Below are 24,659 nucleotides of genomic sequence, written 5' to 3' on the forward strand. Positions count from 1 at the left end.
AAAGTTTCTCCAATGCAGATACACATTTGCATTTTTACTCATTATTTAAGATCTATTAGACACCTTGTCCCCGGAACTCTACCCCTAGTCTCTACTCCACAGACGGTCCAGCCAGTGTTCTAGATTGACTCCTCCCATTCAGCGTACATCAGAAGTTGCCATTGTCTTACATCCCGCTTAGACTCTAAGAGAATATGAATGTCAAATCCTGCTCTCCTTTCCCAAACCTGGTCCCCATAAGACATCCAATGCTATGAACATGGAGATGATTGTCACATTGCTTCCACACTAAAGGGTTGAATGGGTTTGGAGCAGACTAAGAATTTCAATGCTGAGTTTTGTACCTGAAGAATGTAAGCAAGAGGCCCTGCTGTGAGGACTCAACTGAATTGGAGAAGCCAGTCGCCAAGCTCTCCTACATTCGTGTCAGACTCCACTTTTCATGTCTTCTCACTAGCAGGGTTATTAAACAAGTTGGGTTATGGGAGCCCCATCACTTACGTGCTCCAGGAAGCAGAGGGTGACTGTGAGCAGGCAATTGTCAGTGGTCCTTCTGGCAAGTTACCTTTCCCTGGAGAAAGGTCCAGCCCTCGGACAGAAATACTTCCCTCTGGGGCCATCCAAAAATAGTTACAGGCCCAAGTTGCTCCAGAAGGAAGGAAGGGAGTTGTGTTGGGTAGGGGTTGCCCTAGGAGGAGTGTCAAGAAAAAGGGAAGAGGAGCTGGAAGGACAGTGTAGTCCTGCAGAGTGTTCTGCACCAGTGTCTTTCCAGCTCAGTGCTCCCTGACTTCTGAATAAAACTGGTGGCAGTGCCCCAACCACAGAAGGAGGGAAATTAGAGAGGGCCACTTTCAGTTTCTACCCCTGGAAATCACTCCAGTTCTCAAAAAGGGTGTGTTTCCCTTTCTTCATGCTTGCTGGTGGGGGCTGTGCAGAATATTACTGAAGCAGGGTTATTTAAGCACCTTCAGCACAGAGGTCCAGGGGAGGGGGAGGGTGCTCTGAGACCAACTCTGCTGATTCCTACCTGCTATGCTTCCTTTGATGTCAGTGGCCAGGCCAATCAGAAGTCCACATTCAGTCTCTGTGAGTCTGGCCCCTCAGATGGGTACAGACATTGCCTGCAGATTTGCTTGTTAGGGTTGCCCAACATGCTCAGCTCAGGGGCTCACTCACTTCCACTCACAGAGATGGGAGTGTATATTGCATGAACTATGGAGCTCTCTTCCTGATAATAGCTGTGACATCAGCTGGTATCAAGGTAACTGCCCCCATAAGGTGAGGGTCTGTGTCACAGTATGCTTACTACTGATGGAGTGACAAAGTTGCATAACTTCTTAGTGACTGTCATGCACTCATTCTCAGGGGACAGCAGAGATAAAAGCAACCCAGGGTGATTATCATTCAGGAGAGAAGCCCCAGGAAGGGGGCTGCGTGACTGCAACAGAGTGGTAAGGAAGATCTATTTTGTGAAATTTCCAGCAAGATTGCAAATGGCCATAACAAGCTATGAAATCTCTCTTTGTCTAAGAGATGACAAATTTGTCACTTCCATCCTTGATTACCTTCAAAAGTCAGAAAAAGACAGCTGACAGGTTGATGAGAGAGCAGGTAGGGATCTTTTTAGTGAGCCTGTTGCAAAGGATATGGCCAACATTTAGGGTTGCGCATGGCCTTCCTAGGTAGGATGATCTGAGGAGAATGAGGTGGGGCTGCCCTCCTGTGCCTGACACCACAGAGGAGGTAGGAGCCTGGAAAGTCTGGACTAAGCCTGCCATGAGTACCCGATGGGGACATCAACATGTTTCCTCCATGAGCTTTCCTACCTGAGGGACACTGACCACACCTGGCCATCAACTGGATTGTAAATGTCCTACTTGAGTGAATCCCTTCCTACCCTTTAGTTTCCCTAAACCATGCTCTTCGTGTAATGGGGGCAGCGGGAGAAGAAAGAGGAGATAAACTGACTCTTTCTCTCTTTGCTGCAGGTGTTTCACTCAGTTGGAGGAGGAACTGAGCCAGGGCAGGGGAGATTTCCATTCTACAAGAATATGAACATCGTATATTACCTTGACTGGACTTCTGTTCCCCTGAGTGGGACCAGGAGAGAGGCTATATTCTAAGCCATTGTTCTACAATATATTTCCCCTTTCAGAACAGAGGGAATGTAACAATATCCTCATAAATCATACCTCTGGATTTTCTAACATTGACTTAGGAGTAGCAAGTCTGACTCTGGACCCTGAAGTGTGCATACTGGGGCATCAGGCCCCAGCTCACTGTGTGCTGCAGACCAGCAGACCAGAGCCAACCAAAGAGGGCACCAGCCCCAGAGTGATTCTCACACACTGCTGGAAGGCAGCCCAGCCCTGGAGAGCAGCCACTCCCTGAGTATAAGCTTTCTGTCCCCCACTACAAAAAGCCCCATCACTGCCAGGATACCTGTCTCAGAGGTATTTCTTACCTTACTACTGAGTAATTAGTACTGTAATTGGCTGTCTGTGTGTGTTCATCTGCATCTATACCTTGTCAAGTTCATGTGTGAGCCTACATCTTTGTCCTGAAGTTGTTTCTACCTGGAATTTCGGTCTCTCTTGTACCCTACTTCCTCCCTGAATGATTTCTCAGTCTTTCTCCCATCATTGTATTGATTGTCTCTCTATGTCAGGCAGAGTGTATTTCTCTGATGTCCCCAAAATATGTCAGGACAAAGAGATTCATGACTGACTACATGTGTAGTCATAGAATATACACAGCAACAATCTGAAAAGAACTGATATATTTCTCTTTTTTAATTTTTTTTTACTTTATTGTGTATTACAATGACCACCTACACACTGAACAGTCATCCAAAGAAAAGAAGATCTGTAACAACTCCCAGCTCCCTCTTTGTTCCTATTCACTCCATTTCTGTCCACAGCCCCCAGGTAATAATTTCATGAAGTACATGTTTATGATTCCTTTCTTTTATTTGTGCTGTTATAATTTACATATGCATGGCGAAACAATATATGGTTTAGTCTTCTTGAAGCTTTATTTAAGGGGTGTTCTACTAATTATTAAGATTAAATCTCAATACTATCTTAAAAGAGTAATTAAGAGGCTCTGAGAAGGATTTTCCTTCCTTCAGGTGGTTTTTTTGGGGAGTCCTCAGCAGGCTGAGATTTATACACGGATTTTGTCATGCTTCTGTGGACAGAGTTTTTGCAGCTGAGCAGTACTGTGCCACTTACCAGCTGTGTGATCTCAGGGCTACTTCAATGAACACCTGGTGGAGGGTCCAAAACATCACTAGAAGTAGGGAAATAAAATAACCAAAGTCACAACAACAGAGAGCAAGTAACACTCTCCAAAAAACACTTCCTGAAAGGCCAGGCCTTGGACAGTGTATGACCCCCCCCCCCCTTAATATTGCATTGCTCACAGGTGCAGAGCACATAACAAGCCTTTAAAACTCATAAGGGACAGAAAACTATCCAAAATGATAAAATGGAAGAATTCTCCTGGAAAGGAATCCCAGGAAGAAATGACAGCTAAAGAATTGATCAAAACAGATATAAGCAATATAACTGAACACGAATTTAGAATAATAGTCATAAGATTAACTGCTGGGCTTGAAAAAAACATAGAAGAGAGCAGAGAATCTATGCTGCAGAGATAAAAGAACTAAAAGATAGTAATGATGAATTAAAAATGTTATAAATGAGGATCAAAATAAACTAGAGGCGGTCACAGTGAGAATTGAAGAGGCAGGGGAAAGGGGTAAAATAGAAGATAAAATTATGGAAAAAGAGGAAGCTAAGAAAAAAAGATAAAAGACTCTGGATCACAAGGGGAGAATTAGAGAACTAAGTGATTCAATGAAATGGAACAATATCCATATCATAGTAGTTCCAGAAGAAGAGAGAGAGAAAGAGGCCAAAGGTGTATTGAACAAATCATACCTGACATCTTCCCCCCAATCTGGGGAAGGAAACAGACACTGAATCCAGGAGGCACAGAGAACTCCCTTCAGACATAATTTGAATCTACTGCATGACATAGCAGAGTGAAACTGGCAACATACAGGGATAAAGAGAGAATTTATAAAGCATCTAGTGATAAATGGACATTAACATAAAAGGTTGGACACATAAGGACAGTAGCAGACCTATCTACTGAAACTTGGCAGACCAGAAAGGAATGGCACGAAATCTTCAATGTGATGAACAGGAAAAATATGCAGCCAAAAATCCTTTATCCAGCAAGCCTGTCACTCAGAATGGAAGCAGAGATAAAGGTTTTCCCAAACAAAAACTGAAGGAATTCATCACCACAAACCTAGCCCTACAAAAGATCCTAAGGGCGACTCTGTGAATGAAATGTTGCAAGGACCACAAAGGACCAGAGACACCACTACAGGCATGAAAACTACAGATAACACAATGACTCTAAACCCATATCTGTCAATAGTAACGTTGAATGTAAATGGACTAAATGCTCCAATCAAAAGACATAGGATATCAGAATGGATAACAAACCAAGACCCATCTATTTTCTGTCTATAAGAGACTCATTTTATTTATTTTTTTAACGTTTTCTTTTTTTGCCAGGCACTTTGTTTATTTTTATTTTATTTTATTATTTATTTATTTATTTAATATACGGAATTTATTGTCAAATTGGTTTCCATACAACACTCAGTGCTCATCCCAAAAGATGCCCACTTCAGTACCCATAATCCACCCACCCCTCCCTCCCACCCCCCATCAACCCTCAGTTTGTTCTCAGTTTTTTTTTCAATATATGAAATTTATTGTCAAATTGGTTTCCATACAACACCCAGTGCTCATCCCAAAAGGTGCCCTCCTCAATACCCATCACCCACCCTCCCCTCGCTCCCACCCCCCATCAACCCTCAGTTTGTTCTCAGTTTTTAACAGAGTCTTATGCTTTGGCTCTCTCCCACTCTAACCTCCTTTTTTTTCTTCCCCTCCCTCATGGGTTTCTGTTAAGTTTCTCAGGATCCACATAAGAGTGAACACATATGGTATCTGTCTTTCTCTGTATGGCTTATTTCACCTAGCATAACACTCTCCAGTTCCATCCACGTTGCTACAAAGGGCCACATTTCATTCTTTCTCATTGCCACGTAGTATTCCACTGTGTATATAAACCACGAATTCTTTATCCATTCAACACATGATGGACATTCAGGCTCTTTCCATAATTTGGTTATTGTTGAAAGTGCTGCTATAAACATTGGGGTAAAAGTGCCCCTATGCATCAGTACTCCTGTATCCCTTGAGTAAATTCTTAGCAGTGCTACTGCTGGGTTATAGAGAAGGTCTATTTTTAATTTTCTGAGGAACCTCCACACTGTTTTCCAGAGTGGCTGCACCAGTTTGCATTCCCACCAACAGTGCAAGAGGGTTCCCGTTTTTCCACATCCTCGCCAGCATCTATAGTCTCCTGAGTGGTTCATTTTGGCCACTCTGACTGGCGTGAGGTGATAACTGAGTGTGGTTTTCATTTGCATTTCCCTGATGAGGAGCCACGTTGGGCATCTTTTCATGTGCCTGTTGGCCATCCGAATGTCTTCTTTAGAGAAGTGTCTATTCATGTTTTCTGCCCATTTCTTCACTGGGTTATTTGTTTTTCGGGTGTGGAGTTTGGTGAGCTCTTTATAGATTTTGGATACTAGCCCTTTGTCCGATATGTCATTTGCAAATATCTTTTCCCATTCCGTTGGTTGCCTTTTAGTTTTGTTGGTTGTTTCCTTTGTTGTGCAGTAGCTTTTTATCTTCATAAGATCCCAGTAGTTCATTTTTGCTTTTAATTCCCTTGCATTTGGGGATGTGTCGAGTAAGAGATTGCTACAGCTGAGGTCAGAGAAGTCTTTTCCTGCTTTCTCCTCTAGGGTTTTGATGGTTTCCTGTCTCACATTCAGGTCCTTTATCCATTTTGAGTTTGTTTTTGTGAATGGTGTGAGAAAGTGGTCTAGTTTCAACCTTCTGCATGTTGCTGTCCAGTTCTCCCAGCACCATTTGTTAAAGAGACTGTCTTTTTTCCATTGGATGTTCTTTCTTGCTTTGTCAAAGATTAGTTGGCCATACGTTTGTGGGTCTAGTTCTGGGGTTTCTATTCTATTCCATTGGTCTATGTGTCTGTTTTTGTGCCAATACCATGCTGTCTTGATGATTACAGCTTTGTAGTAGAGGCTAAAGTCTGGGATTGTGATGCCTCCCGCTTTGGTCTTCTTCTTCAAAATTACTTTGGCTATTCGGGGGCTTTTGTGGTTCCATATGAATTTTAGGATTGCTTGTTCTAGCTTCGAGAAGAATGCTGGTGCAATTTTGATTGGGATTGCATTGAAGGTGTAGATACCTTTGGGTAGTATTGATATTTTGACAATATTTATTCTTCCAACCCATGAGCAGGGAATGTCTTTCATTTCTTTATATCTTCTTCAATTACCTTCATAAGCTTTCTATAGTTTTCAGCATATAGATCTTTTACATCTTTGGTTAGATTTATTCCTAGGTATTTTATGCTTCTTGGTGCAATTGTGAATAAGATCAGTTTTTTTATTTGTCTTTCTGTTGCTTCACTGTTAGTGTATAAGAATGCAACTGATTTCTGTACATTGATTTTGTATCCTGCGACTTTACTGAATTCACGTATCAGTTCTAGCAGACTTTTGGTGGAGTCTATCGGATTTTCCATGTATAATATCATGTCATCTGCAAAAAGTGAAAGTTTGACTTCATCTTTGCCAATTTTGATGCCTTTGATTTCCTTTCGTTGTCTGATTGCTGATGCTAGCACTTCCAACACTATGTTAAACAACAGCGGTGAGAGTGGACATCCCTGTCGTGTTCCTGATCTCAGGGAAAAAGCTCTCAGTTTTTCCCCATTGAGGATGATGTTAGCTGTGGGCTTTTCATAAATGGCTTTTATGATGTTTAAGTATGTTCCTTCTATCCCAACTTTCTCGAGGGTTTTTATTAAGAAAGGATGCTGAATTTTGTCAAATGCTTTTTCTGCATCGATTGACAGGATCATATGGTTCTTATCTTTTCTTTTATTAATGTGATGTATCACGTTGATTGATTTGCGAATGTTGAACCAGCCCTGCATCCCAGGAATGAATCCCACTTGATCATGGTGAATAATTCGTTTTATAAGCTGTGGAATTCAATTTGCTAGTATCTTATTGAGAATTTTTACATCCATATTCATCAGGGATATTGGCCTGTAGTTCTCTTTTTTTTACTGGGTCTCTGTCTGGCTTAGGAATCAAAGTAATACTGCCTTCATAGAATGGGTCTGGAAGTTTTTCTTCCCTTTTTATTTTTTGGAGTAGCTTGAGAAGGATAGGTATTATCTCTGCTTTAAATGTCTGGTAGAACGCCCCTGGGAAGCCATGTGGTCCTGGACTCTATTTGTTGGGAGATTTTTGATGACTGATTCAATTTCTTCGCTGGTTATGGGTCTGTTCAAATTTCTATTTCCTCCTGATTGAGTTTTGGAAGTGTGTGGGTGTTCAGGAATTTGTCCATTTCTTCCAGGTTGTCCAATTTGTTGGCATATAATTTTTCATAGTGTTCCCTGATAATTGCCTGTATTTCTGAGGGATTGGTTGTAATAATTCCATATTCATTCATGATTTTATCTATTTGGGTCATCTCCCTTTTCTTTTTGAGAAGACTGGCTAGAGGATTGTCAATTTTGTTTATTTTTTAAAAAAACCAACTCATGGTTTCGTTGATCTGATCTACAGTTTTTTAGATTTTATATTGTTTATTTCTGCTCTGATCTTTATTATTTCTCTTCTGCTGGGTTTAGGGTGTCTTTGCTGTTCTGCTTCTATTTCCTTTAGGTGTGCTGTTAGATTTTGTATTTGGGATTTTTCTTGTTTCTTGAGATAGCCCTGGATTGCGATGTATTTTCATCTCAGGACTGCCTTCGCTGCATCCCAAGGCTTTTGGATTGTTGTATTTCCCTTTTTTTTGTTTCCATATATTTTTAAAATTCTCTAATTGTCTGGTTGCCCCATTCACTCTTTAGTAGGGTGTTCTTTAACTTCCATGCTTTTGGAGGTTTTCCAGACTTTTTCCTGTGGTTGATTTCAAGCTTCATAGCATTGTGGTCTGAAAGTATGCATGGTATGATCTCAATTCTTGTATACTTATGAAAGGCTGTTTTGTGACCCAGTATGTGATCTATCTTGGAGAATGTTCCATGTGCACTGGAGAAGAAAGTATATTCTGTTGCTTTGGGATGCAGAGTTCTAAATATATCTGTCAAGTCCATCTGACCCATTGCATCATTCAGGGCCCTTGTTTCTTTATTGACCGTGTGTCTAGATGATCTATCCATTACTGTCAGTGGAGTATTAAAGTCTGCTGCCATTACCACATTCTTATCAATAAAGTTGCTTGTGTTTGTCAGTAATTGTTTTATATATTTGGGGGCTCTGGTATTCGGTGCATAGACATTTATAATTGTTAGCTCTTCTTGTTGGATAGACCCTGTAATTATTATATAATGCCCTTCTTCATTTCTTGTTACAGCCTTTAATTTAATGTCTAGTTTGTCTGATATAAGTATGGCTACTCCAGGTTTCTTTTGACTTCCAGTAGCATGATAAATAGTTCTCCATGCCCTCACTTTCAATCTGAAGGTGTCCTCAGGTAAAATGAGTCCCTTGTAGACAGCAAATAGATAGGTCTTGTTTTTTTATCCATTATGATACCCTATGTCTTTTGGTTGGTGCATTTAGTCCATTTACATTCACTGTTATGGAAAGATATTGTGATGAAGAGACTCAATTTAGACCAGAGAACACCTTCAGATTGAAAGTGAGGGGATGGAAACCATATATCATGTTAATGGAAGTCAAAAGAAAGCTGCAGTAACCATACTCATATATAGACAAGCTAGACTTTACGCTAAAGGCTATAACAAGAGATGAAGAAGGGAATTATATAATAATTATGGAGTGTATTCATCAAGAAGAGCTAACAGTTATAAATGTCTATGCACCAAATTCGGAAGCACCAAAATATACATAAAATCTATCACAAACATAAGCAACCTTATTGGTAAAAATGTAGTAATTGCACGGGACTTAAATACTCCACTTACAACAATGTACAGATCATCAAGATAGAAAAATCAACAAAGAAACAATGGCTATGAATGATACACTGTACCAGATGAACTTGACAGATATATTTAGAACTTTTCATCCTAAAGCAGCAGAATGTATTTTCTTCTTGAGTACACATGGACCATTCTCCAAGATAGATCACATACTGGGTCACAAAACACCACTCAATAATTTAAAAGAATTGAGATCATACCATGCACACTTTCAGATCGCAATGCTATGAAGCTTGAAATCAACCACAGGAAAAAGTCTGGAAAACCTCCAAAAGCATGGAGGTTAAAGAACACCCTACTAAAGAATGAGTGGGTCAACCAGGCAATTAGAGAAGAAATTAAAAAATATATGGAAACAAATGAAAATGAAGATACAACAATCCAAACGCTTTGGGATGCAGTGAAGGCAGTCCTGAGATGAAAATACATCGCAATCCAGGGCTATCTCAAGAAACAAGAAAAATCCCAAATACAAAATCTAACAGCACACCTAAAGGAAATAGAAGCAGAACAGCAAAGGCAGCCTAAACCCAGCAGAAGAGAAATAATAAAGATCAGAGCAGAAATAAACAATATAGAATCTAAAAAAACTGTAGATCAGATCAGCGAAACCAAGAGTTGGTTTTTTTAAAAAATAAACAAAATTGACAATCCTCTAGCCAGGCTTCTCAAAAAGAAAAGGGTGATGGCCCAAATAGATACAATCATGAATGAATATGGAATTATTACAACCAATCCCTCAGAGATACAAACAATTATCAGGGAACACTATGAAAAATTATATGCCAACAAATTGGACAACCTGGAAGAAATGGACAAATCCCTAAACACCCACACTCTTCCAAAACTCAATCAGGAGGAAATGGAAAGCTTGAACAGACCCATAACCAGCGAAGAAATTGAATCAGTCATCAAAAATCTCCCAACAAATAAGAGTCCAGGACCAGATGGCTTCCCAGGGGAGTTCTACCAGACGTTTAAAGCAGAGATAATACCTATCCTTCTCAAGCTATTCCAAGAAATAGAAAGGGAAGAAAAACTTCCAGACTCATTCTATGAAGGCAGTATTACTTTGATTCCTAAACCAGACAGAGACCCAGTAAAAAAAAGAGAACTACAGGCCAATATCCCTGATGAATATGGATGTAAAAATTCTCAATAAGATACTAGCAAATTGAATTCCACAGCTTATAAAACGAATTATTCACCATGATCAAGTGGGATTCATTCCTGGGATGCAGGGCTGGTTCAACATTCGCAAATCAATCAACGTGGTACATCACATTAATAAAAGAAAAGATAAGAACCATATGATCCTGTCAATCGATGCAGAAAAAGCATTTGACAAAATTCAGCATCCTTTCTTAATAAAAACCCTCGAGAAAGTTGGGATAGAAGGAACATACTTAAACATCATAAAAGCCATTTATGAAAAGCCCACAGCTAACATCATCCTCAATGGGGAAAAACTGAGAGCTTTTTCCCTGAGATCAGGAACACGACAGGGATGTCCACTCTCACCGCTGTTGTTTAACATAGTGTTGGAAGTGCTAGCATCAGCAATCAGACAACGAAAGGAAATCAAAGGCATCAAAATTGGCAAAGATGAAGTCAAACTTTCACTTTTTGCAGATGACATGATATTATACATGGAAAATCCGATAGACTCCACCAAAAGTCTGCTAGAACTGATACGTGAATTCAGTAAAGTCGCAGGATACAAAATCAATGTACAGAAATCAGTTGCATTCTTATACACTAACAGTGAAGCAACAGAAAGACAAATAAAAAAACTGATCTTATTCACAATTGCACCAAGAAGCATAAAATACCTAGGAATAAATCTAACCAAAGATGTAAAAGATCTATATGCTGAAAACTATAGAAAGCTTATGAAGGTAATTGAAGAAGATATAAAGAAATGAAAGACATTCCCTGCTCATGGGTTGGAAGAATAAATATTGTCAAAATATCAATACTACCCAAAGGTATCTACACCTTCAATGCAATCCCAATCAAAATTGCACCAGCATTCTTCTCGAAGCTAGAACAAGCAATCCTAAAATTCATATGGAACCACAAAAGCCCCCGAATAGCCAAAGTAATTTTGAAGAAGAAGACCAAAGCGGGAGGCATCACAATCCCAGACTTTAGCCTCTACTACAAAGCTGTAATCATCAAGACAGCATGGTATTGGCACAAAAACAGACACATAGACCAATGGAATAGAATAGAAACCCCAGAACTAGACCCACAAACGTATGGCCAACTAATCTTTGACAAAGCAAGAAAGAACATCCAATGGAAAAAAGACAGTCTCTTTAACAAATGGTGCTGGGAGAACTGGACAGCAACATGCAGAAGGTTGAAACTAGACCACTTTCTCACACCATTCACAAAAACAAACTCAAAATGGATAAAGGACCTGAATGTGAGACAGGAAACCATCAAAACCCTAGAGGAGAAAGCAGGAAAAGACTTCTCTGACCTCAGCTGTAGCAATCTCTTACTCGACACATCCCCAAATGCAAGGGAATTAAAAGCAAAAATGAACTACTGGGATCTTATGAAGATAAAAAGCTACTGCACAACAAAGGAAACAACCAACAAAACTAAAAGGCAACCAACGGAATGGGAAAAGATATTTGCAAATGACATATCGGACAAAGGGCTAGTATCCAAAATCTATAAAGAGCTCACCAAACTCCACACCCGAAAAACAAATAACCCAGTGAAGAAATGGGCAGAAAACATGAATAGACACTTCTCTAAAGAAGACATTCGGATGGCCAACAGGCACATGAAAAGATGCCCAACGTGGCTCCTCATCAGGGAAATGCAAATGAAAACCACACTCAGTTATCACCTCACGCCAGTCAGAGTGGCCAAAATGAACCACTCAGGAGACTATAGATGCTGGCGAGGATGTGGAAAAACGGGAACCCTCTTGCACTGTTGGTGGGAATGCAAACTGGTGCAGCCACTCTGGAAAACAGTGTGGAGGTTCCTCAGAAAATTAAAAATAGACCTACCCTATGACCCAGCAATAGCACTGCTAGGAATTTACCCAAGGGATATAGGAGTGCTGATGCATAGGGGCACTTGTACCCCGATGTTTATAGCAGCACTCTCAACAATAGCCAAATTATGGAAAGAGCCTAAATGTCCATCAAGTGATGAATGGAGAAAGAAATTGTGGTTTATATACGCAATGGAGTACTACATGGCAATGAGAAAGAACGAAATATGGCCCTTTGTAGCAACGTGGATGGAACTGGAGTTGTGATGCTAAGTGAAATAAGCCATACAGAGAAAGACAGATACCATATGTGTTCACTCTTATGTGGATCCTGAGAAACTTAACAGAAACCCATGGGGGAGGGGAAGGAAAAAAAAAGAAGTTAGAGTGGGAGAGAGCCAAAGCATAAGAGACTCTTAAAAACTGAGAACAAACTGAGGTTTGATGGGGGGTGGGAGGGAGGGGAGGGTGGGTGATGGGTATTGAGGAGGGCACCTTTTAGGATGAGCACTGGGTATTGTATGGAAACCAATTTGACAATAAATTTCATATACTGGAAAAAAAAAAGGAAAAACAAAACAAAAAAAAACAACAACAAAATTTTAAACTTCTAGCCAGGCTTCTCAAAAAGAAAAGAGAGAGGACTCAAATAAATAAAATCATGAATGAAAATTGATTTATCACATCCAATCACTCAGAAATACAAACAATTACCATGTTATGAAAAATTATATGCCAACAAACTGGACAACCTGAAAGAAACGGACAAATTCTTAGACACTCACACACTACCAAAACTCAAATAGGAAGAAATAGAAAAATGAGCAGATCCATAAGTAGTGAAGAAATTGAATCACTTATCAAAAATATCCAACAATAATAGTCTTGGACCAGATGTCTTCCTTGGGGAATTCTACCAGACATTTAAAGCAGAGTTAATATCTATCCTTCTCAAGCTGTTCCAAAAAATAGAAACGGAAGGAAAACTTATGAACTTATCCTGTAAAGCCAGCATTACCTTGATTCCTAGACCAGAGACACCCCACAAAAAAAGAGAACTACAGACCAATATCCCTGATTAACATTGATGCAAAAATTCTCAACAACATACTAGCAAATAGAATTCAACAGCATATAAAAAGAATTATTCACTATGATCAATTGGGATTCATTCCTGGGCTGCAGGGTTGATTCAACATTCGTAAATCATCAGTGTGACACATCACATTTATAAAACAAAGGATAAGAACCATATGATCCTGTCAATAGATGCATAAAAATAAGTGCGTTTGCAAAATACAACATCCTTTCTGAATAAAAACCCTCAAGAAAGTCAGGATAGAAGGGATATACTTAAATATAATTAAAGCCATATATGAAAAGCTACAGCTAATGTCATCGTCAATGGGAAAAAATGAGAACTTTCCCCCTGAGATCAGGAACACAACAGGAATGTCCACTCTCACCACTGGTGTTTAACATAGTGTTGGAAGTCCTAGCATCAGCACTAAGACAACAAAAGGAAATCAAAGGCATCAAAATTGGCAAAGATGAAGCCAAACTTTTACTTTTCACAGACGACATGATATTCTATGTGGAAAACCCTAAAGATTCCATCAAAAGACTCCTAGAACTGATACATGAATTCAGCAAAGTCACAGGATACAAAATCAATGTACAGAAATCAGTTGCATTCTTATACACTAACAATGAAGCAACAGAAAGACAAATAAAGAAACTGATCCTATTCACAACTGCACCAAGAAGCATAAAATACCTAGGAATAAATCTAACCAAAGATGTAAAAGATCTATATGCTGAAAACTATAGAAAGCTTATGAAGGAAATTGAAGAAGATATAAAGAAATGGAAAAACATTCCGTGCTCATGGGTTGGAAGAATAAATATTGTGAAAATGTCAACACTACTCAAGTGACCTACACTTTCACTGGAATCCCAATCAAAATTGCACCAGCATTCTTCTCAAAGCTAGGAAAAGAAATCCTGAAATTTGTATGTTACCACAAAAGACCCTGAATAGCCAAAGTAATATTGAGGAAGAAAACCAAAGCAGGAGACATCACAATCCCAGACTTTAGCCTCTACTACAAAGCCGTAATCATCAAGACAGCATTGTATTGGCACAAAAACAGACAAATAGACCCATGGAATAAGATAGAAACTCCAGAATTAGACCCACAAATGTATGGCGAACTAATTTTTAACAAAGCAGGCGATTATCCAATGAAAAAAAGACAGTCTCTTTAACAAATGGTGCTGGGAGACTGGACAGCAACATGCAGAAGAAAGAAACTAGACCACTTTCTTACACCATGCACAAAAATAAACCCAAAATGGATGAAAGATCTAAATGTGAGACAGGACACCATCAAAACCGTAGAGGAGAAAGCAGGCAAAAACCTTTCTGACCTCAGCTGCAGCAATTTTTTACTCGACACATACCCAAGGGCAAGGGAATTAAAAGCAAAAATGAACTATTGGGATCTCATGAAGATAAAAATCTTCTGCACAGTAAAGGAGACAATCAACAAAACTAAAAGGCAACCGACGGAATGGGAAAAGATATTTGCAGATGACATATCAGACAAAGGGCTAGTATCCAAAATTATAAAGAATCTACCAAACTCCTTACCAGAAAAACAAATATTCCAGTGAAGAAATGGGCAGAAGACATAAATAGAAACTTTTCTAAAAAAGACATCCAGATGGCCAGCAGACACATGAAAAGATGCTCAATGTCACTCATTATCAGGGAAATACAAATCAAAACCACACTCAGATACCACCTCACGCTGGTCAGAGTGGCCAAAATGAACAAATTAGGAAACCATAAATGCTGGAGAGGATGTGAAGAAACGGGAACCCTCTTGCACTGTTGATGGGAATGAAAACTGGTACAGCCACTCTGGAAAACAGTGTGGAGGCTCCTCAAAAAGTTAAAAATACAACTACCCTACAACCCAGAAATAGTTCTACTAGGAATTTACCCAAGGGATACGGGAATGCTGATGCATAGGGACACATGTACCCCAATGTTTGTAGCAGTACTTTCAACAATAGGCAAATTATGGAAAAAGCCTAAATGTTCATCAACTAGTGAATGGATAAAGAAGATGTGGTTTATATACCTAATGGAATACTACTACTTGGCAATGAGAAACAATGAAATTATGCCATTTGCAGCAATGTGGATGGAACTGGAAGGTATTATGCTGAGTGAAATAAGTCAGTCAGAGAAGACAGATATCCATGGGGGAAGCAGAGTGGAAAAATAGTTACAAATGGAGAGGGAGGTAGGCAAACCACAAGTACTCTTAAATACAGAAAAAAAAACTGATGGTGGATGGGAGGGTGGGAGAGAGGGGAAAATGGGTGATGCTCATTGAAAAGGGCACTTGGGATGAGCATTGGGTGTTTTATGAAAGCCAATTTAACAATAAATTATATTAATAAGAAAAGAATAATTCATCTCTATATTTCTATGTTTCATTCCTTTCAACACTGTGTAGCTCAACTTATTTACTCATTCTTTGTCACGGATATCTTTTCTCTCTCTCTCTCTCTCCCCCCCCCCCCTTTTTTTTTTTTACAGTTATGAAGAGTGTTCCTAGGAGAAACGCCCACATGTCTTATCTACATTTTTGTATAGTAACTCTTCGGTATAGTTATGAGTGGAAACCTGAGTCCTGAGACACATAATGTGCCATTTTATCAGATCCAGAAATTGTTTTTTCAAAATGACAGTATCGATTTACATTCCCAGGAGCCATGTTTCAGAGATTCTATCAATCTACTTTCTCACCATATCCAACATTGTAGAACTTCAGAATTTTCCAATTGAACTAATGTTAACATATCATCTCGTAGTGTACAGGTATGCATTTGCTTCATTACTAGTTAATATCTGGCACTTTCTCTATTTTTCCCCCAAACATGTTTATTTTTGTGAGAAAGTTCTGTTTATGTTCTTTCCCCATTTCTGTATTGGATTGTTTTTTCTTAGTGACTTCAGGAATTTTTAAAATTATTTCTTTACATTGATCTTGTGTTGACCACATTTGTGAAAATATCTTCTCCAGATTTGTGGATATTTTTTAACTTTATTTTTGCATTTGTTTTCATGAAGAGACGCTTTTAATTTTAATGTAGTCTAAAGTATCACATTGGTCAGTCTGTTTTATACAACTGTCATCTTAGTATTTTTATATAGTTCTCATCACATTAAAGAAAAATTTTTCTAAGAACAGCTATATTTTCTGCAACAGTGTTAATTTGAAATTTAAGTCTTTTTTATTTTTTAAATATGAAATTTATTGTCAAATTGGTTTCCATACAACACCCAGTGCTCCTCCCAACAGGTGCCTTCCTCAATGCCCATCACCCACCCTTCTCTCCCTCCCACTCTCCATCAACCCTCAGTTTATTCTCAGTTTTTAAGAGTCTCTTATGGTTTGGCTCTCTCCCTCTCTAACTTTTTTCCCTTCCCCTCCCCCATGGTCTTCTGTTAAGTTTCTCAGGATCCACATAAGAGTGAACACGTATGGTATCTGTCTTTCTCTGTGTGACTTATTTCACTTAGCATAACACTCTCCAGTTCCATCCACGTTGCTACAAAAGGAAATTTGTCTTAAGCCTATCTGGAGTTGTTTATCATAAGTGATGTAAGTAAAGATTCAGTAACCTCTGTCTACAGGGAGAACTGGTTTGTCAGTCACACTTATTAGGTAGTTTCTTATACCTCCACTGACATTCCCTGTGCTTCTCCCATGCAGGAGAATTATACACATGCCTGGATCCTACACAGGGCTCTGTGCTCCTTTATGTGGGCCAGTTGGTCTATCCCTGTGCTAGCATCCACCTCTTTTAGATAGTATAGTATTGAAATAATTCTTATTTGATACAGCAGATTCTATGTTCTCCTTATTCTAAGGAAACTTTGGTATTTTCCTCTTGATTTTCTATTTAAATCTTATAATCCAGGCTCTTCCTACATCTGTGTGTCTTCCCACATTATTGTCTTTTCAAATTTCCCCCAAGCCCCTCATGGTAGTTTAAGTTGTTCATGAGATGTGATCCCATGCCAGGGTCATCCATGCCAAAATGTGACATTGTGGCAACGAGCAACAGGGCTCCTAACATTGTAAGAAACAGAAATACAGAGAAAAGTTAGATCCCTTGTCCTTTCAGATGGGAAATGCTTCTCTCATTCACTGGAAGCTTTGGAAACTTGCTCACAGCCTCCTCCCTGTCCACAGGGCTCCCATGTGAGTATTGGCAAGGTACACTCACAGAGATCATTGGAGACCTGCATCTCATGTCTCCTGGTGTCTCTCTGCCCTCCTCCCCTAGCCCTCTGATGATCTTGAAGTCAAAACACCTTATTGTTTGCTTTCCTGGAACTTCTTGTTCTTTGGAGAAACAGTGGTTTCACTTTCATGTCCTGTAAATATGGGCCCTCAACTAAGCCAAGTCTTCCTGAGGCTGTTGTCCTTGCTGCTGTCTTTCATACTTTACCCAGGCAGCACAGAGGCTCTCTAGCATCTTGCTCAGTGAAGTGACCTCAGGAGAACCCAGTGCCTGTATATCCCAGGGAGGACAGCTCTGTGGAGTGTTCTTGTGCCAGGATTTCCTGGGATATTTCACCAGAGTCAGTTTTTTCTTTTGTGTTAGTGAAAACATTCATGACTTCTGACATCAGACCCTTTCCTCTCCAGAATTGGTGAGTGAACCACTGTGCATCTGAAATGATGGGATATTTCCTTTGTGCCTGAAGGGTTGAGATGTAGTTCTAGCTGATAGAGAACTAAGATTTCACTCAGCTTTTCATGCCATTCTCTTTGGAGAAGAGAAAGCCATAGTCTGAAGATGTTTCTTTTCCTTTATTTTTATGAGAAAGATGTAAGAAAATTTGGAATAAGCAGAATATTTACTGGGTGTCTCCAGTTGGAAACTATGTTGTGTTTTAATGGAATCCATCCTTCAATACCCTTGAGCTATTTCAAAACTTTGTGAGTTTTGATAATTGATAACAATGCAAAACCAATCTTTTGTTGGGCATATTTTTCATCTATTTGGGTTGTAACAAAATATAACAGACTGGGTGGCTTATGACCACAAATTTATTACTCATAATTCTGGATGATAGGAAGACTCAAATCAAGGCACCTGTAGATTCAGTGTTTGGTGAGAGCTCATTTCTGGGGTAGACATTTCTTCCTGTTGCCTCACATGGCATAGGGGAAACCTAGTTCTCTGATTTCTCTTAAATGGCATTAATCCATTCATGATGGCTCTGCACTCTTGGCTAATGCCCACCTATTAATACCACAACTTTGAGCTTGCATTTCATTTATGAATTTTGCAGAGTACAGAAACATTCAATCCATAGCAGTCATATAGATAAAAATCTGTCTGTGGAGGTTCAATTGATTTCCCATCTTCACCTTAGAATATAGCACTCTTGCCCCATTTTAATATTCATGCCATTATTCTTGAACTATATATGTCTCTTTAAAATTCCTCTTTCAACTATTAATATCCTCTGCCTGGTTCCTTCATTAGTAATCAGTTAGATAAAAACCTTAACAAATATTTGTTTTATATTTGTTTGAAAGTCATGATTTTTCCTCTTTTGAAAATCTCCCTTGCAGAACATGTAGGATGGTGATGAGCACTGAGTATGCTCTTACCAATAAAAGTGCACTGGTTGTCCCCGAGACCACCTTATGAATGTAAATATTTTTAAAATCACAGTTTTCTCACTCATAGTTGATTATAAGAGGGCCCCATCAGTAACATACTAATGACTTCCTTGAATCGCCATGATTTAATCAGGTGTCTGTGTTTCAATCTGTGCAGAATTGCTTCCTCTGTCACTTCCTGTCACATGATCTAAATCCCACCTAAATTCTCCCATTGGTGAGGCAAATGGACAATAAGCTGCTATGGGGGCAATTATTACCACAAGGAGTATGTTATGGCTATCCTCCTTATGGAACACACATCCTGGTGGACTTTTCTCTGTCTCCAACCACACCCACAAGACAAGTCTGTTCCCTATTTTCTGTAGGGGATGGGAAGTGAGCTATGTTTGCAATTCTTCTGTGCTCCCCAGTGTGCTGGCCTGACTGATTTGTTCTACAGAATGGAAAGGTTTTTGTCTCTGTATTGAGGTTTCAAGAAAATGAAGACTGTATGCATTAGTATTGCTGTATAACAGATAAACACAGGGACATCTGAGTGTCTCAGTTGGTTGTGCGCCTGACTCTTGATTTTTAGCTCAGGTCATGATCCCTGGGTAATGGGATTAAGCCCTGTGTCAGGCTCCATGCTAAGCATGAAGCCTGCCTAAGATTCTCTCTCTCTCTCCCTCTGTCTCTCTATCCCAGTCATACACTCTTTCCTCTCTAAAAATAAACAAATAAAATAAAACAAAACACATAAATTAACACAAACGTAGTGGCATAACACAACAGCCCAGGTTTGTTTGCTAGAGGGCAGTTGTCCAAAATGAATCTTAAAGGAGCTAAATCAAGGTGTCAGTAGGGCTGGTTCCTTCCAGAAGCTCCAGGAGACAATCCATTTCTTTATCTTCTCCTTTTTTAAGAAGTTGCATGAATTCCCTAGCTTGTAGTCTTTCTTACATCTTACATCTTTCTGAATTTTCACTCACTGTCATTATATCATCTCATTTTCTTTTCTTTTTTTAAGTTTACTTATTTATTTAAAGAGGGATGGATAGAGAACATGAGTGCAAGCAGGGGAGGGGCCAAGAGAAAGAGAGAAAGAGAGAATCCCAAGCAGGTCCCATACTGACAGTGTGGAGCCCAATGTGGGACTTGAACACATGAACTGTGAGATGATGACCTGAGCTGAAACCAAGAGTCGGATTCTTACCCAACTGAGCCAGCCAGGAACCCTTCATGTCTTTTTCTGCACTTAGCCTTACTTCTTCATATAGTTCCCTTGTGACTATATCATCACAGTAAGGCAGGGGGACCCACTCTTCAGAAACACTTGGTAGAATTCAAGCAGCCCTTTGAGAGGCCAATCTAAAAGAAGTGGCTGGTATAACTCAGGAAGCAGAGAACACTCCTCTGGATGTGTCTATGATTAGGGAATCTGGGACTGGGAAGTACAGTTTCATCAATGCCCTTTGAGGTTGTAGTAATGAAGAGGAGGGTTCTGCCAGTGTTGGAGTTGTGGAGATCACCATGAAGAAAACCCCATATCAACATCCAAAATATCCCAATGTGACCTTCTGGGACCTTTCTGGAAATGGAAACCTTAATTTCCTTCCACATACACATCTCAAAATGGTAGGATTTTCTATGACTTTTTCAAAATAATTTCTTCCTCTTGGTTTAACTTCAAGGATGTTTTTGGCCCCCCAAATTTAGAAAGTTAGGTGAGAAATTATACTTTTTTAGAACCAAGTTGGACAATGATTTATATAATGAAAAGAAAAAAAACAAGACCATGTTCTTAAAAAGGGACAGAGTGTTTCAGCAGATATGAGACAATTGCCTGACTAATCTCAGCAACACCAGAGTTCCTGAGCCATGAATTTTCTTGGTCTCCAACTTTGACCTGGGTGAGATTGATTTCCAAGACTGGAGGAGACACTGCTGAAGGAGCTCCCTGTTCAAGAGTGCCACCCTTTTGTGCTCTGTTGCCTAATTTGTCTGATGCTTCCATTGAGATGAAAAGAGCTTTATTTAAGGAGAAGATCTGGCTAGATATCCTTCATGGCTTCAGTCACTTTGATTTTACCCAGCAGGAGAAGTGCTTGAATCTTTACCAAAGCCTTTGAATGAGAAGTCAGTCAAAGAAATTGCTAGGAAAGTGGGCATGTCTTTGGTGGATATCAAGAGTTCCACCAAATCCTTGAATTTCTGGTTACTTGTGAATAATGACAGAATAATAGCCAAGATCATGAAGTGTGCAAAAGCCATTCCTTGTTGAATGGAGGCCTTCCATCCATTCTCTTCCAATTTTTGAAAAAATATATTTTCTACATTTGAAATTCATCAATACAGTGACTGATGATACTAAAATTTTCTTGCATGAGACTGTAGAGAGCTTCAGTCTAAGATAATGCCTTAGAAATGGGTCGAAATGCCTAACTTAGTAACAAATGGGCCTCAGGTATTCTGTTCTATGGGTAAGGGTGTGGTTATCTTCCACCCCCCACCAAGGTCATATCTTCATTAAAGTGGAGAGAACGTTTCCATTGGAAAAAACCATTGTTTCACATAGATATTCTGTTACTATGCAAAAGAGCTTTGACTATGGCCTATCTCTGCACTCCCTGGATTATTTTACCTAAGTTATGACAGAAATAATCTCCATCTGTTATGAGATTGCTTTCATTTATTTGATTTACTCACATAATAAATATTTGGTACAATCAAGAGAACTGTTGTACATTGTTGTTGTTGTTTTTTTATCAATGTGTTTCCCCAAACATCATATCAGTATCCTTTTCATCAAACTCAGGAAAATGCATGAGTCAGGGAACATGTCTACGTGACTAACGTAGTGTGGCCCTATAGCAGGGTGAAAGAAGTTGAAAGAGGATTAGGTAATTTTTCTAGGAATTAATATTTTCAGATATTACTGAGGAAAAGAAAGAAGGGAAAAAATCAGGGTTTATCTTTCTAAGACTTTATCAACACTAGATGGGCCTAGAGACCTGTGAAAAGGGCACAGTGAGGGGCAGGAGGTATGAGACAGTGAAGGTGAATTAGGAAGGAGACTCAAAAGCAAAGATGAATTGAATTGAGCAAGTTGGAAGAATAGTGTTTTTTAATTTCATCCAAATTTCTGCAAAAGAAAAAAACAACAATAAACTTGTGAGACTGGACCTGGTAAATATCAACAATATTAGCCTGAAGGCTCAAGGATTTTTATTTTTGCTGTTATTGTAATTGAGACTTTTCCCATATCTTCCCCCATCACTAGCATAGACTGGATGCTTTAGGGTGCAAGAAGTGTATATGGGGGAGGCTGTTCCTCATTACTCTGAAGGCTCTCCCCAGAGGGTGGAGGGCACAGAGATATAGAGGAGGGCACTAGTGGCCCAAAATCCCATGACTACTCTGTGCTGCCCCACTGTTGAGGAGAGGTCTGCAGGAGGACAGAAAAGAGTGAGTAAGGGGAAAAGTTAATGATTATTTATGCTGTGTCATCCATAACAGATGTGTGAAATATTTAAAGGGAAGGAGCTCTTGACCCTCTTGTATGACCACATTGCATTTAAAATTTTTTGTTCTTTAGATTTTTATATGCATTCCCAAGGTAGAAATTATACTCTCAGTATTCTGGATCCTTGTCATCTTGTCGCCAGATCCCATCTATCCTTATAAAAAGCATGGAGACTGAGGAAATCCTCCTTATTTTTCATCTCATCAACCAGTTGTGGACACCACTGGGATTGACACAACCTTCCTCTCCTCTAGAATTCATGATTTTTTCAAGATCCCTGGGCCTTTTCCTCCCAATTCAGTGGCCTTTCATTAAGACAGCAAAAGGAAACTCCAGTGAGTCTTGTATGAGTCCCTTTGGGAAGACACTTGTGATAAGAAAGTTATCAAATACTTAGAGCTGCGGGATTTGTGTTAAAGTTCCCTTGTTTCCAGAGAAGACAGACAAATTAATCTTTCATTTTGAGAAAAAATAACTCTGAAGATGGAAGTAGCGGAATAAGTTTTGGTGCTTTGGTTTTATCAGCCTTGTCCCAGAATGAACAAGAGTGTTCATGTTCCTGGTGGGCATTCATAAAAGGCTTAAAGGATTCTCTGGCAGTGTAAAGTGTGAAAGAAGGTGCTGTCAAGAGGGCAGAGTTGTTAGAGTCTGGTAGAAGGAAGTAGAAGGAAGCTGTGATATGTATGCAAATCAAGACCTATGAACCCAACCAATTTATTATTGTGGGCGATTTGTGGTCGTTATCAGGTCAGCGTCCAAGACAAGCCAGTCTCTGTCTGGGGTGGCTTCTGAAACTCCACCAGAGCTTCTGGCCATCACTTTTGGTATCTGATGTGAGCCCTTGCCATTCAGCAGCTCTCATTGCCATCTCACTGTGCCTTAAATATTTTGTTCCCCATGTGACCTCCCCTTCAACACAAAACTCCTTTTCATGACCTGAATTTGGGGATTGTGACTTGGACCACCAGAGAATTGCTTTTGGTGGAAAGGGAAACCTTTCACCCCTGATATTCAGTGCTCTTGTCTGAAGGCATCTTGTAGTCTTCTTACCAGTTGGGTCAGTGGTAAAACAGCCACCGTCCTAACTTTTGTTCAATTTCAGAGCTGTGAGACGATGTATTGCTTCTCGGAGGTAGGACATTGTTAGAACAAGTGATGTGAAATTTCCAACTCTCAAGCCATGTTGACATCTCTCTCCTATTGCAACAGCTCTAAGTCAACAATACCAAGCACAAATGAAATCACTTTCTGGAGTCCTCATCAGAAAGGAGGATGTAAACTTTGGTGATCTTTGTTGGGATGCCTTTTATCTTGAATAATTTTAATGACAGAGAACTTTTATTGAAAGCTAATTGTGGGCCAAGCTACTCCTATCACGTTTAACACCCCAAACAAACCGAGGTTTGGCACATTTACCACCCACATTTTTGAAATGCAGCCCAGATTGTTGAGTCATCTTCCCACTAGGTAATGGGGAAAGTAGGATTTGACTTCAGACTCTATTTTCATTACTTGCTCTTCCTGATTTTTCTTTGGGCATCCAAACTAAAGCTCAAGTACACCTCTATTCATATTTGAAGGTCCATGTTTGAATCAAGATTCACTTAATACCTTGACCTCAGCTTAGATGATGCCCAGCTTAGATGCTCCCCACCCCCAACAATAACAATTTATAAATGAAAACAACAACAAAACCAATGGTGTGCTAATCTCAGAAAACCTAGGAAGAAGTGTTGCTACTCTACACAATGAAGAATAGAAAGCTTACCAATGGGCAGTATGGTTAGATTTTATGGTTAAGGGCTTTGGCTGATAATACTGTCTTCTTTATGCATTGATTTCTCACTTGTTTATTCAGCATTATGGGCTCCTTAAGCAGCCTTCAGCAGTTGTCTGAATTTTCTAAATGAGCACTAGGGATATTTCAGGGAGTAAAAGGAACCAAGTCCCTTCCTACATTAAACTTTACTTTATAGGGGAGAAATACAAGAGAGTGGAAAAATACAAAGGTGACATGGAGTCAGGTGGTGCTGGTGCTATGAAGAAGAATAAAGAAGTGTAAGTGGAAAGGGAAGATATTTCAAATAGGTGGTCAGAGAAGGGCTCTCTGAAGACCTGACAGTTGAGCAGAAACACAAAATGTGCACAAATGTAGGAAGAGTGTCCCAGGTGGAGGGAAGAGCAAATGAAAAATCCATGAAAATTCAAGGAGCTTGTCATGTCCATTGACTTTCTGGTGGGTCCTTGGAGCTCAGTATGCTGTAGT

At 39.5% G+C, this 24,659-nt stretch overlaps 1 pseudogene; it reads left to right on the top strand.

Moving 5' to 3' along the window:
* The first annotated feature begins 1,207 nt into the window (after positions 1 to 1,207).
* On the top strand, positions 1,208 to 21,284 carry LOC106970253 (T-cell-specific guanine nucleotide triphosphate-binding protein 2-like; annotated as a pseudogene).
* Positions 21,285 to 24,659: the final 3,375 nt, after the last annotated feature.

Source organism: Acinonyx jubatus, chromosome A1, assembly GCF_027475565.1.
Source record: "Acinonyx jubatus isolate Ajub_Pintada_27869175 chromosome A1, VMU_Ajub_asm_v1.0, whole genome shotgun sequence".
Lineage (NCBI taxonomy): Eukaryota > Metazoa > Chordata > Mammalia > Carnivora > Felidae > Acinonyx > Acinonyx jubatus.